The sequence below is a fragment of the Arachis ipaensis genome, chromosome B8, assembly GCF_059453495.1.
Source record: "Arachis ipaensis isolate K30076 ecotype BB chromosome B8, ASM5945349v1, whole genome shotgun sequence".
In the NCBI taxonomy this organism is placed as follows: Eukaryota; Viridiplantae; Streptophyta; class Magnoliopsida; order Fabales; family Fabaceae; genus Arachis; species Arachis ipaensis.
In genome coordinates, this window is record NC_142443.1 from 124,619,428 (window position 1) to 124,634,112 (window position 14,685).

Here is a 14,685-nt window from a genome sequence, read left to right on the forward strand (position 1 = left end):
AAATCATAAAATTATTTAATTAAATATGTACAAATAAAACAGAATTTAATTTAGCTTATGTTAAAAAAATGACAACGACAAAAAAAACAAAAATTAACTTCTATTATATAGCTTTATGTTGATTTATTATCTATCATTCGTTATATATTATTTAAGGTATTAGATAAATTATTAAAAATATTTTTGAAATATTTTAGACAAAAATATCTTTGACTTTGTTTTCAACAAAAATACTCTTAAAAAATTTTAAAATGTATAAAAATTGCACATCTATGGAGACAGAAATGATCCATTAACGTTTTGGTCTGATGCGGCAAATAAAGTGGCATATGTGGCGGATGGAAAAGCTGACACGATCCATTACATTTTTATCACAAATTTAAAAATTCTAGACCCAAATTTTTTCCAATGATTTTTTATTTAAATTAAATAAATACAAAATTTACGAAAATACATAAAATATAGCATAATTACTTAAATGTACAATGTATTACATGTTGGTTATCGAAGAAATTTTAAAAAATTAAATAAATCTTGGGTATTCAAACCCTGTGTCATAAGAGCTAAATGGGTACCGAGTACCCGAGATACATGCAAAATTCTCGGTATCGAGATATGCACAAAGTTTCAATAGAAGTCTCAATTACCAAGATGTATATATAATTGAATTGATGCTATGTTTGTTTGATTTTTATTTTTCAATTTCATCTAATTTAATTCAAATAATTTTAAATTTTAAAATTAGAAAAATATTTACAACTGGCTCTGGGGCTGTTAGGGTTTTCAGTGCTCTGTGATTTAATAAAATTGTCGTGTCGTTATAGAATTTCACACAAAATGAATGAATTTTCGTTGCAAGCATAGTCCTACACCAACAAACAATCCTCCCAATAAAAAATTTATGGTTTTGTCACAAGTACAAACTCCAAATAAGAATTAACCGAAGTATTTAGACTCCGGATCGTCTCACGAGGATAGCAATGAAGTGGTCAATTATTGGTTATGAAAATGCAAGGGGGTTTGATTAACAAGAGGGCAAGAAATTAAATGGCAAGAAAAGTAAATCAAGCAAGTATTTAAAGAAGACAAGTAAATAGGAGAAGGCAAGTAATAAAGAGAGAGACATTCATGGTAAGGTTGGAGAATATAGGCTTTCTATCCTAGTCATACAATGATTAATTCATCTTATCTAGTCAACTCGGACAAATGGAAGAAGGTATCATGTCATCTTCACATAAGGAGAATGTCAGTCAAGACTAATCAATCATATCACAATAATAAACAAGAATCTATCTCATTACGTCATCCTCGAAAATGGAAGAAGGTATCATATTATCTTTACACTCGAAGAAAGTCTAACAAGACTAGCTAATCTCAATCCAAAGGTCCTAATCAACCCACTAAGTGAATTAGCAAGAGATTAGAGTTAATGGAAACAATATTAGCTAACAACTCTAGATCACCAACATAAGTTGGATTTTCATGACTCAAGATTGCCTAATTACGCTTCCCAAGCCAAGAATGCTCAAAATCTACTCTAACATCCAACCAAGCATTTTGTCAAACACTTGGAAGGCATAAAAGGAAAGCATAATAATTGACAAGAAATAGTAAAATCTACCAACTACAAATTGCAAGGAGACAAGATCAACAACTCAAATTCACAATAAAAGACATCAAACACCAATTACATTAATAGAAAATCCAAATCCAATATGAGTTCATCATCACAAAAGAAATCAAATGAGAATTTAACATTACAACTAAGAAAGACAACATGTAGAAGTGAGAAATTGTGAAAGAAACAAGATGAAATCAAGTAATTAATTCAAGATCCAAGACATCTTAACCTAATCCTAACCTAATTCTAGAGAGAAGAGGGAGTTTCTCTCTCTAGAAAACTAACTAAAGGCTCATGTTGACTAACTAATTGCTCCCCTTTTGCTTGGACTTCAATTCTGCATGAAATACACTCAGAAACAAGTTGGATTTGGGCCTGGGCAGTTCAGAAATCGCCCCCAGCGTTTTGCCTTTAAGTGGGTCACGTGCTAGTATCGGCGCGTACGCGCCATGTGCGCGTGTGCGTCGATTGGCTGTTTCTTCACCCGCGCGTATGCGGCATGTACGCGTGCGCGTCCTTATGTGAAATCACTTCTATGCGTGCGCGCCTTGTACGCGTGCGCGCCCATTGATGCATTCCCAATCTTTGTTTCTTCATGCATTCTCCACTTTGTATGCTTTTCTCCTCACTTCTTCCATCCAATACTTGCCTTATAAACCTGAAATTACTCAACAAACATATCAAGGTATCGAATGGAACTAAGGTGAGTTAAAATCACCAATTTAAGGGCCTAAAAAGCATGTTTTCACACTTAAGCACAATTCAAGGGAAAATTACAAAACCATGCTATTTCATTGAATAAATGTGGGAAAAGGTGATAAAATCCCCCAAATTGAGCACAAGATAAACCACAAAATTGAGGTTTATCACTCTGCTAGGGTTTTTACCATCAGAGCCATATTGTGCCATTCAAAGTTAACAGTCAACGTGACGACTCTACTTAGTCAAGTTAAATTGAACTCAGGAGAGCCTACAAGGGTTGAATTTCACTCCTATGGCTGACCCTAGAGAATACGACGGCCGTGGCGAGAATAGGGAGGAAGAGGAGGTGGTGCTGTTGGAAGAAGTGGATATTTCAACGGGGATTAACGTCTGTGCTAATAGCCTCGTGGGCAGACTGTTTGCCAATAAACCTTTCTCTATTGGAACAATGGAGAATGCTCTCAGGGCCATATGGGGTAAACCTGAAGGTTTTCATGTTAGTGATATGGGGAGTAAATTCCAATTTTTCTTCTCTAAGGAGCTTGATGTCATAAGGATTGAATGTGGTTTACCATGATGTTCAAGGACAATGTTCTTCATGTTAAGAGGTGGAATGAAGATCCTTTTTCAAATAGGCACCTTCCTAGTTTGGGTACAATTTTGGGGTTTACCAGAATCATTTAAAACCCCGGAAGTTAGACACAAATTAGGAGGAAGAATTGGTGAGGTGCTTGATGCAAGATTATTTCAAATGCGAGGGAGAGAAACTAGAATCGTGAAAGCAAGAGTTAATATTGATGGAAATAAGTGGTTAAAGATAGCATTAGAGTTGTAAGGCCAAATAGAAAAGAAGTTGAAGTTGGGATTCGATATGAATGTTTAGGTACGGTATGTACCTATTGTACTCTATTGGATCATAACTCTAAATTTTGTGGTGATTTGATGACAGATACAAAACTTGATAAAGTTAAGGAAGATTCAATTGATGACTGGGTAATTGCTAATCAAGTTGGGACGAGGATTCTTGTTGATGGGGATGATGATAGACCTTCAACACAGCAAAGCTAACCTAAGGGCTCCCAAAGGCGAAAGAAACGTAGCTAGCCTGTTTGGTAGAGGAGTTTTCAGGGCTCCGAATGTCTGGGGAAAAAGAAAAAGAGAAAGAGAAATCAGAATCAGATGTGCTTATGATCAACCAATCATGTGAGGGTGAAACACATGAGGTGGAAAAGATCATACAACCTAACTACTCTCTTTCGCCAATTAAACACAAGGCCCAGTTCAAACAGACCTTACAAAGCAAAAGGTATTATATGAAAGCGGGTAGGAAACTGAAGAACATGGCCAGACAGGGGGTTCAAGCTATCGACCTTTGTTCGGATACAAAGAGAATGTGGAAAGGTGATATAGAGGGAAAATCCCCAAAAAAGGCTCAAATGGAAATGGATCTGCAACTGCCTCAGAGAGTGGAAGGTGCCAGCCTTCAAGTGGCACCTCAGGAGCCATGAAAACTCTAGCATGGAACTGTCGGGGTTTGGGGAGACCCTTGACAATCCACAATCTCAAGGGGATATGTCAATCCCACTCCCCCGAGATTGTGTTTATCAGTGAAACCAAAAACCAATCTCGAGTAGTAGAAGCTAATCTCAGATCGTGCGGCTACAACAATTTTCACATTATTAACCCTAACGAAGTTACAAGAGGTCTAGCCCTAGCATGGAAGGATTGCATTGTTGTTCGTGTTCTTAGTGCTAATGAGTTTTTCATTGCTACCTTAGTGAATGATCCGAGTAGAAAGGAGGTGTAGGGGTTCCTGGATGTGCATCTAAGTTGTTCAGATAGCAATAGAGCATCTCAGTTTGCAGATATTCAGCAACAATCCAGCAGTTTCAAAGTAAAGTGGTAGTTATGGGAGATTTTAATGCCATTACTTCTCAATCTGAAAAAGAGGGTGGTGGGTTAAAATCAGTCACAACTATCTTAGAGTTCAATAATTTTATTGATGATAACGAACTGGTGGATATTGGAATGATTGGCTGGCCTTTCACTTGGTCGAATAAAAGACAAGGGGCTGATTTGGTTAAGGAGAGGTTGGATCGAGTCCTAGTTGGGTTACACTAGAAGACACTCTATGAGACAGTAGTGGTTCTGAGGCTTTTGGAATTTGGATCAGACCATGCACCCATACTCTTGGATACTAATCCGCAAACATGGAGAACTAAAAAAAGATTTAAATTTCAGGAACGATGGTGTGAAGAAGTGGAAGTTAAGCAGATTGTGAGTGAGGTTTGGAGGATGGAAGTTGTGGGATCAGCTATGTTTTCATTGGCTCAGAAACTTAAAGAATGTCGACATAGGCTGGTTCATTGGCAGATTCATAATAAAACCAACTCAAAGAAGGAGATTGAAGAGCTCCAAACAGCCCTTGACGAGAAGAGAGCTTCCGGTGTTCATGGAGGAGAAGAAATTACTAGATTAGAGGAAAAACTGGAAAGGACCTATCTTAAAGAGGAGCGTTACTGGTGGGAAAAATCAAGGAGTAAATGGTTGAGAGAAGGGGATCAAAATACAAAATTTTTCCATAAAAAATTCCAGTCTTGAGTGAGGAAGAATAGAATTTGAAGATTAGTGGGTAGCAATAATGAGGTAGCTTCTTGTCCAAAAGAGATTGCTAAAGTGGCTGAGAAGTACTTTAGTGATATATTCTCCTCTACTTGTCATGCCAATCCCAACCAATTTCTAGAGGAGCTGGAGCCTAAGGTTACAGCTAACATGAACCGAAGGCTGCAAAGACCAGTGTCTATGGAAGAGATGAAGAGAGCTACATTCAGCGTGCATGCTTAAAGTGCCCCAGGGAAAGATGGATTCACAGCAAAATTCTTTCAATTTTTTGGGAAATTGTTGGTGGAGATGTGTTTACAGCAATTCAGAGTTTCTTTCATAGTGGCCACATGTTCAGGAACTTCAATCACACCCAGATTTATCTCATACCAAAGATCCCAGACGCAAATAACATGACTCAAGTAAGACCTATTAGCTTGTCTTCAGTTATTTACAAGATAATTTCAAAAATTATGGTGCATAGATTACAAGGAATAATGAATAAGATTATTAATGCGAATCAAAGTGCCTTCCTTAAAGGGCGCCTCATTTCTGACAACATTCTTATTGCTCATGAACGTATGCACTATTTGAAATGCAAGAAGAGAGGCTCTGAGTTTGAAATGGCTATAAAGCTTGACATGAGTAAAGCATATGATAGAGTTGAATGACACTTCCTGTGGTATATTATGGAGAAATTGGGTTTCGGTTCAAAGTGGATTAACTGGACCAAGAAATTGGTGACTATTGTTTCTTATTTTGTTATTGTGGAAGGTTAACCATTTGGTTTTTTTAGACCAAATAGGGGTATACGTCAAGGTGATCCCCTATCTCTCTATCTTTTTTTATTCTGTGCTGAAGGTTTATCCTTTACGCTGTACAAGGCAGAGCAAAACAGACTCATTGAAGGGATTCAGGTTAATCGACAATGTCCGACTGTTAATCACCTCTTATTTGCAGATGACTCGATCCTTTTCTGTAGGAGCTCAAATGAAACTAGTCAAAGCATTATGGACTTTTTGGCAAATTATGAAAGTTTTAGTGGTCAGACAGTTAATTTGAGGAAGTCAACTACATTTTTCAGTCAAAACACGCCTCAACATATGACACTGGAAATTGCAGGAGCCCTCAGTATCAACCACATCAAAGCCCAAGATAAGTATCTCGGGCTCCCTTCAGTTGTTCAGCGTTCCAAAAAAGAGACATTTAGAGCAATTAAAGATAAAGTTCGTAAGAAGGTGTGTAGCTAGAAACGAAGTTTGCTTTCCTCGGGTGGAAGGCAAGTTCTGATCAAAGGAGTGGGTGACGCTATACCTATATACACCCTATCATGTTTTCGGCTACCGGACATGCTACTAAATGAAATTCACAGCATTCTCTCCAAGTTTTGGTGGGGACAGCACAGTGACAAACAGAAAATAGCATGGATCAAATGGGATACCATGACAGGAGCTAAGAAGGAAGGGGGATTAGGGATAAAGGACCTACGAGCTCAAAACTTGGCATTACTAGGTAAACAATGTTGGCGAATTGTTAAACAACCTAATTCTACTCAATCCCAGATACTCAGAGGCAAGTATTTCTGCTATAGTAACATTATGAATGCTGAGATAGGCAACGTACCTTCTTGGGGTTGGAGAAGTATTTTGGAAGGCCGTAAAGTGATTGAGAAAGGCCTAGTTTGGAAAGTTGGTTCGGGCAGAAATATCTGAATTTTCCAGGACCCATGGCTTCCACCACCGCACCCGCTCAATGTTCCTGTGTCTGTAGCCCCAAATCTTCTATCACAGACCCTGTTTTATGTTAAGGACTTGTTGAAGGCTGACCGAAGCTGGAACCATGCACTGATAACAGAAGCTTTTCCAGTTGGCGTTAGCTCCCGCATCCTGTCAACTGAACCAACTGATGAAGATGATAGTATTATATGGCTGTGTAACAAATCTGGTAGTTATGAAGTAGCTTCGGGCTACAAGATAGCTTATGCTTTCTACGATGCTCCAATTTCTCAGGGGCCACATTACATGCATCAACACTGAATTTGGGAAAAGTTGTGGGAGATAAGGATACCTCATAAAATCAAAATCATTCTCTGGAAGTGCTTGCATGAGAAGATTTCTATTTTGCAATTGCTCCACTCCCGCTTCCCAGTGACGTCAAGCATGTGCCCGAGATGCTTCGCTAATGAAGAATCAATCCTCCATAGCTTGATTCGGTGCCCACTCTCAGCTGTAGTTTGGACAAATAGCGGCATCGAGGACCAGATCTGGAGACATGACTCGAGTTCCTTCTTCAACTAGTGGGAGAGAGCTTGCTCCACTTTAGTGGCTGATGTCGAAGGTTGGAGAAAGCTTTGCTTAATAGCAATTCTCTGTTGGAAATGTTGGAAAGCAAGAAACCAATTTATCTTTGAGAAAGAAGTAGTACATGCATCAATTGTGGCGGCTGACTCGGTGAAGCTAGCTCAACAACTTCAGGGTGGTTCAAGCAGATGAATGGTTTTGAGCAATGAATGATTCTTTTCTATCTTATTAATTTCCTAGTCTTCGCCTGTTTAGTGGCTTTTGGGAGGTCTCCATTTCTGTTTCCAATCCTTAGTTGGATTAAATTTGTTATTTCTTTTATAATTAATAAATAACAGTTATCTTTGAAAAAAAATTATAAAAATATTTAATTTAAAATTTAGATGATTATAATTTAATTTAATTCAATAGAAACAAATATACTTGTATTGTTGTACTAGTTATTTATGAATACTACAAAAATAATTTGAAAAAATGATATTATTAAATTAAGTCCTATGCGCATAAAAATAAATTGGTTACACTCTAGGTTGGTATAGTAAAATAGTATCAATAAACATAAAATTAATCTAATAATATCACACAATAATATTTAGGAGACAACAATTTTATTAAATATAGTACTCTTTTAATTATTAAATATTCATTCAATGTTTATAGTTATATTTAAGAGGTAAATACCAAATCAGTACTCGAAAGATTCTGACGCGGATAAAATGGTACCTAACTTTTGTTATTGACAAAATAGTCCCTACAAAATTTTAAAATTTGACAAGCGTGTCCTCGAATTCGCCGGAACAAATCTCCGGCAAACACAATGCTAACATGGCCACCATGTGTTTGGTGACTTGGCAAACCACCCCAAACCCCAATCCTTCCTCCCTCTCCAACGCACACTCCTCCTCCCTCTCCCTTTCCATCGAAACCCCTCTTCCCTCCCTCTACCCAACAGACACTTCCCCTTCCCTCTCTCTGCCCATCACAACCCTCTCTCCCTCTCTAATACATTCCTCTCCTCTCTCTCCCCAACGCACTCCCCCCTCTCCCTCCCCAATGGTTCCCCTGTCACTGGTGCTATCGCTGCTAGCGCAGAACGTGAAATGCTGAAGATGTAGGCTCATCAACGCCATTAAGTTCAGCAATTTCGAGAACAACATATTTCTGTAGATATAACCCCTAGGGCAAACAGAGAGCTTCAAAGATGTCAACGTCTTGCATGAGAAAACTGCCTGAGGAATATGAACGATATCGCATTTCACCGAGATACCTAAGTTGCAAACTTTATGCGAGATCGCATAATTGGCAATTCTTTTGAGAACGTGAGGCTCAATGCAACAATGGCACTCAAAATCGAGGTTAAGGATGGCGGAGGAGGTCTCGCGGGGGGTGAGAAGGGTGGAGACAAATTTCGTGAAGGTCTTGATGCTCCAAAAGTGGGAAAAGTGAAGAGTGAGGGTTGGGAGAAGCCTCCAGAGATTCCTCCAGCGGTGCGAGAGGATGCAGGTTTGGACGGCGTGTTTGGCGTTCATGAAGGAGAGCACATGGAGGAGGACGCAATCGGGTAAGTCGTTGAGTCTGTCTTTGAAATTACGTTTCAGTGTGCCTTGGTCTTTTGCTGTTGGGCAAAAATGGTGTATCATATTTTGAAGAAGATATTGGTGTCGGTTTCTCAGGTGGAGGGAGATCGGGGACGGGGGTGGGGGACTGCTATACTGTTATGGCTAGCTATTGTTATTACAGCAAATCACCAATAAAACAAGAACATGAACAGCAAATTAGTAGGGAGAGTGGGGAACCGTTCTCGGCGTGTGAAATATTAAGGGGGGAACCGTTGAGGAGGGAGAGGAGGGGAGTGTGTTAGAGAGGGAAGGGTAGGGACTGCGTTGGGGAGGGAAGGGTTAGGATTGGAGGGGGTTTGCCAGGTCACCAAACCACGATGACTACGTCAGCATTCTGCTCACCGGAGATGTGCTCTGTAACACCCTAATTACCCTAAACCTTACCTTGCGCCGTAAAGTAAAGGTTAATCAGAGATTACGACAATTCTAAGCTCATACACATAATATATAGGAAGAATTACTATAATCTAGAAGCCCGATGAAGGATATAGCTCAAAAACAGGATTTGAAAATCGCAAAACGTACTAACGAAGCTTTTAACTTAAAGCACAAGATACAGATATAGTATAGCAAAAGATAGTAGTATAATATCATAAGAATCTAGCCACGGCTCGCAGAGTTTAAGTCGGCTAACCATATACAGACTATATAGAAACCAGACAGTAAAATCAGCTTATACAGTTTTTCTCTCTCAATACAAGCCTCTAGGCAAAAACAAAATACAAAAGTGAGAGATGTATAACAAAATAAATTAAAAAGACTCTAAAGGGTATCCGGTTCCTCCGCTTCTGTCACCATCCATGCAACTCACCAAGGTGGGTTGCGACCTGCATCTGAAAACAACAACAGAAATATGGTATGAGAACCGGAGGTTCTCAGTATGGTAATAGTGCCCAGTGATGTAGGATATAAGACCCCGGGACGCCAAAGGCAATCCTAGACTTCATATCCATCACAAGATTCATCTTAGGCATACTAAAACAAACAAGCATGATTATATAAATCTTAACATAAATAAGCAGGGTACTCTATCTTAGGGGATTTCTATTCTAACCAAACACCGCTGTCCCACAGCCTTCTCCAACCTATCCTCAATGCGATCCCATCGCCACCGCCTTCTGAACCTCCTCAATCCCAGTAGAAATTACAATTATATACAATGCAAGTAATTCACAGGTAGAAGCATATAATACAAGTAGTTTAAGTAAGCAAGTAGGCATGTTATTCAATTAGGCATACAATTACAAGTTGGCAAAGCAAACAAACAGATAGAAGATGCACATGATGAATGCATGTCCTACTGGCTGTGATATCACATTATCGGTTCAACTGCCAATCCGACACATCTCCATGGAGATGTCGCCCTTCAGAATCATCATTGGGAACCCCCGAGATATAGTGATCGGATCACTGTCCATGGTTTTGCGCCTGCACACTCTATTGATCCGAAGGGATGCGAGCAGGATACTCTTGCCACAGACCTCACATCTCAACGCAAGCGGGATTTAACCACCGTCCTTATGCCACCGTCGCTACCTCGACAGGCGGGATCCAACCACCGTCCCTGCCGGGCGCATAGCGTCTCATAATCTCAAATTAAAACAGTAGTTCAGTGGTTTTTCATAAAACATTTTCACTACAACAATGATTCATCATTGTACATTCGAGTCCTCGACTCATCTCAACCACTGTCACATCAACATTTCCATTTTCGAGTCCTCGACTCATCACAACTACTGTCAATTCACATTTCAATTCCAAACTCAATAGTTCATCAATTTTCAGTTCACATATCAGTCTACCTTCACACGTAATCAAACCATCCTCAGTACACCCGAAACCTAAGCCTCCGTTTGCTAATTTTTCATAATAATCATCAACTAAAACCCTTAGGTTATTTCCTATGTTCTCATGCCCAAAATTAAGCCCAAAAGTCTCAAAATGGTGTCATATAAGCTTACAATCTTGTTGGAAAGGTGAAACAGTTGAAAACAAAGTTTAAATTTGAGAAATAGGGCATGTGCGTACGTACAGGGGTGTGCGTGCGCATGCCCAGAAGAAGTTTTAAAACGTGTGCGTACGCATAGAGGTGTGCGTACGCACAGGTGCCAAAATTCACAATGTCTGTTCGCTCGCACAACCTGTGCTAGCGCCCTCAACAGACTGACCATCCCAACGTGTGCGTGCGCACAGGGCTGTGCGTACGCACAAGTTGTAATTCCTCATTGGGTATGTGCGCGCACAAGCTGTGCTAACGCTGTGAACAGACTGCCTGCCTCTGCGTGTGCGTACGCACAGATTAAAATCCAAATCTAAATCTTACAAATTTTATATCAATTTAAAGGGTTTTCAATGGACTTTAATTCTAAACAAATTTCAACCAATTTTGAAAACTGAGGTAAAAGTTATGATCAGACAAAGTTCACTAAAATTTCCTTTTTACCAAATTTTCACGTATACTCAATTTACCAATTTCTCAACCACATCCAACTTGCTCAATGCCACACTTGCATTTACAGCACAAACTACCCTCTTGGGTCAAAATTCACCATTTATACAACTTTATCATCAACACCAAATGTGCAATACCACAATCAATTTTAATTCCACTTTTCTAACCACATTACCAAATCCTCAACCTCAATATCCCATATATCAACACAATTCACATCTCAACTTCACATAATCATTCATTCTCATCATATTATTATCAATCATCATAATCAAACTCAAAAATCATCAATTCATCATAAATCATTACATACCATCATTCAACAACTCAACAATCATTTTAATTCAAACCTATCCTATGGGTCACTAGCCTAAGTGTCCATGAATATTATATACGACATAGAGAAAATTGAAACCATACCTTGGCTGATTTCCAATATGTCCTTAACCCAAAATGAGCACAACAATGATCACCAATAAGCTTTCCAACACAATCCAAGCCACCAACAATCACCAAAGGCCTCCAAACTCACAATTATTCAAGCTATATATATACATAAACCATCACAAATCAACCTAGGGCTCAATATAAACATAATCTCACAAGGGTTTAATGCCTCTTACCTTTCCCAATAGCTTTGGTAGCCAAAATCCAATGCTAAGCAAGGATTAGAGTGAACCTAAACATCCAAAATCACAAAACTCACTTAATCAAAAGCCCTAAATTTTCGAAATTTTGAAGAGAAGAACTGAGAAGATTTCGTAGTTACCTCACTACTTTCTTGGGTGGGGTTTTGTAGAGCTCTTCACAAGGAACGCGTAGCCGCAAACGGTGCGGCGATCGGAGCTCTATAGCTCAAGATATGAGCTAGAGAAGAAGAGGGTGAATAGTGTTCATGGGGTTTCTTCCTCCTCTCTTCCTTTCAGCATGAGTGTGTGGGTTGAAGTGTGGTTTGGGCTGATATGGGTTCACTTAAAGCACTTATATATGTTGGGCTTAGGCCAAACTTGGGCCCGGTCCAACCCGTTAGCGTTTTTAGCCCGTTTGGCCCAACTTCGGGCCAAACTTTTAAAATTAACGCCCGTTTTCTGACTTCTATTATTTTTCTAAGGTCTTTGACCGTTTTTACTTTTTCTCGCGCAATACCGGGCAGACTTGAATCGGTTCAACCGGTTCGACTGTCGGTTCGCAGTTTTTCATGATTTTTCGCAGAAAATATATTTTCTAACTCAGAAAAATCCACTGAGTCCAAAAATTACATTTAAATCCTCAAATTCTCATTCTAAACTTTTGAATTCTATTTTGGAGCAATATTAATTACTTAATTAAACAGGTAATTAGCCACGGTTCTTACATGCTCCGATGAGCTCAAGGGCACGCTTGTCAAATTTTAAAATTTTTTAGGGATTATTTTGTCAATAATAAAAATCAGGTACCATTTTGTCAGCATCAGAATCTTTTGGGTACTGATTTGGTATTTACCCTATATTTAAAAATATTTTGATAATTAATTTACCAGTATTCATAAATAATCAGTATAATAATACAAGTATATTTAATTAATAATTTAATTTAATTCAATAAAAACAAATATATATTCATTATTTATCAAAAAGACAGGTTATTAGTTACTTTTTTTATAAAAAAATTAATTTTTAATTTATTTATAAATATATAAATACTATCGGAACCTAAATACCACAAGTTCCTTTTTTTTCTTCTCTGCTCTCCATCTCTGCCAGGTCTCAAATTTTGTTCCAGAAATTTTCGGTTTTAATGGATATAATTTCTCAAATTCAAGAACAAGTTAAACAAATAATGCCATTTTTTAAAGGGTAAAGTATATTTTTTTTATCCTTGAAATTTAGCAAAAATTTCAAAAATACCCCTAAGTTTTATAAAGTTTTCAATTTGCATTGAATATATCCCCAATAGCTAAATTTTCAATAAATTTAAGGCCAATCCAACAAAAATGCATGAAAATTATGCTTGATTTGCTTGTGTTGAAGGTTGTTCTTATGGAATTATTGTTGAATAGGTCCTAAATTTTTTGAAAAATTAACGGCCAGGGTATAGTTGATGCAAATCGAAACATTTTTGGAACAAAATTGAAACAAAATAAAACTTAGAGGTATTTTTGAAACTTTTGCCAAGTTTTAAGGACAAAAAATATACTTTACCCTTTTAAAATTAATTTTGCAACACTCATAAATAACTAGTACAACAATATAAGTATATTTATTTTTATTGAATTAAATTAAATTATTAATTTAAGTTATAATCATCTAAATTTTAAATTAAATATTTTTATAATTTTAAAATTTAAAATGATTTGAATTGAATTGGATGAAATGGAAAAAAAATTAAACAAACATAGCATCAATTCGATTATATACACATCTTGGTGACTGAGACGCCAATTGAAACTTTGTGTATATCTGGAGTACTGAGAGCCTTTACAAATTTTGCATGTATCTCAGGTGTTCAGTATCTATTTAGCTCTTGTGACACAATCGGGGTCTGAGTACCCAATATCTGTTCATTTTTTGAAACCTCTCGGTAACCGAGATGTGACACATTGTGCATTTATGTAATTATGTTGTATTTTATGTATTTTCGTAAATTTTGTATTTATTTAATTTAAATAAAAAAATCCAATTTCTTCTCACCCTCTTCTGTCGTCTCACACTTCCTCTCACAAACTAATTTTCATTCACCCACCCTCTAACCCAATCATCACCTGTAGCATCCGTCGCTAATGAACCACCAATGCCGTAGTCCCATCTTCCTTCCTATCATCTCCCTCTCTTCTTCTATCACTTCCTCTCACTTGATTTCCCTCTCTTCTTCTTTATTTCCTCTTACTTGTTTTGTCTCTCAACAATGCCAAAAACAACAACAATAAAGATGCCACCATTCGCCGCACACGTTCCCAAGTCTTACTAGAAATTACGTCGAGAAGAAACAATCATTCTCTGCTCCGGTATCTACCTAACCAATGGTCCTCGTTCACGTTGCTCTTTCCTTGTAGTAGGTCTTGGATCGCGTTGCTCCTCCCTGGCCAGTGGTTACTAATTAATACTAATGAATTATAGTTTTAATAGAAATTAAAGTTTAAATTAAGTTTTTTCATAAATATTTTTAGAGAGAAAATTCAACAAAAAAAGAGAAAAATGTAAATATGAAGATCAGATTCGATGCTTATCCTCTCCTTCTCTTCTCTAGGATATTGAACAATATAAAATTTGAAGGTGCACATGTTCTATTCTTCAATCTGATCTCTTCTTCATTTTATTGTTGTTAAAATAAATCTAGATGAATTAATTTTTTAATTACTACTTTTAAGAAATTTTGATTTTCTCTCTTTTTTTTTTCTTTTTCTTTGTGATT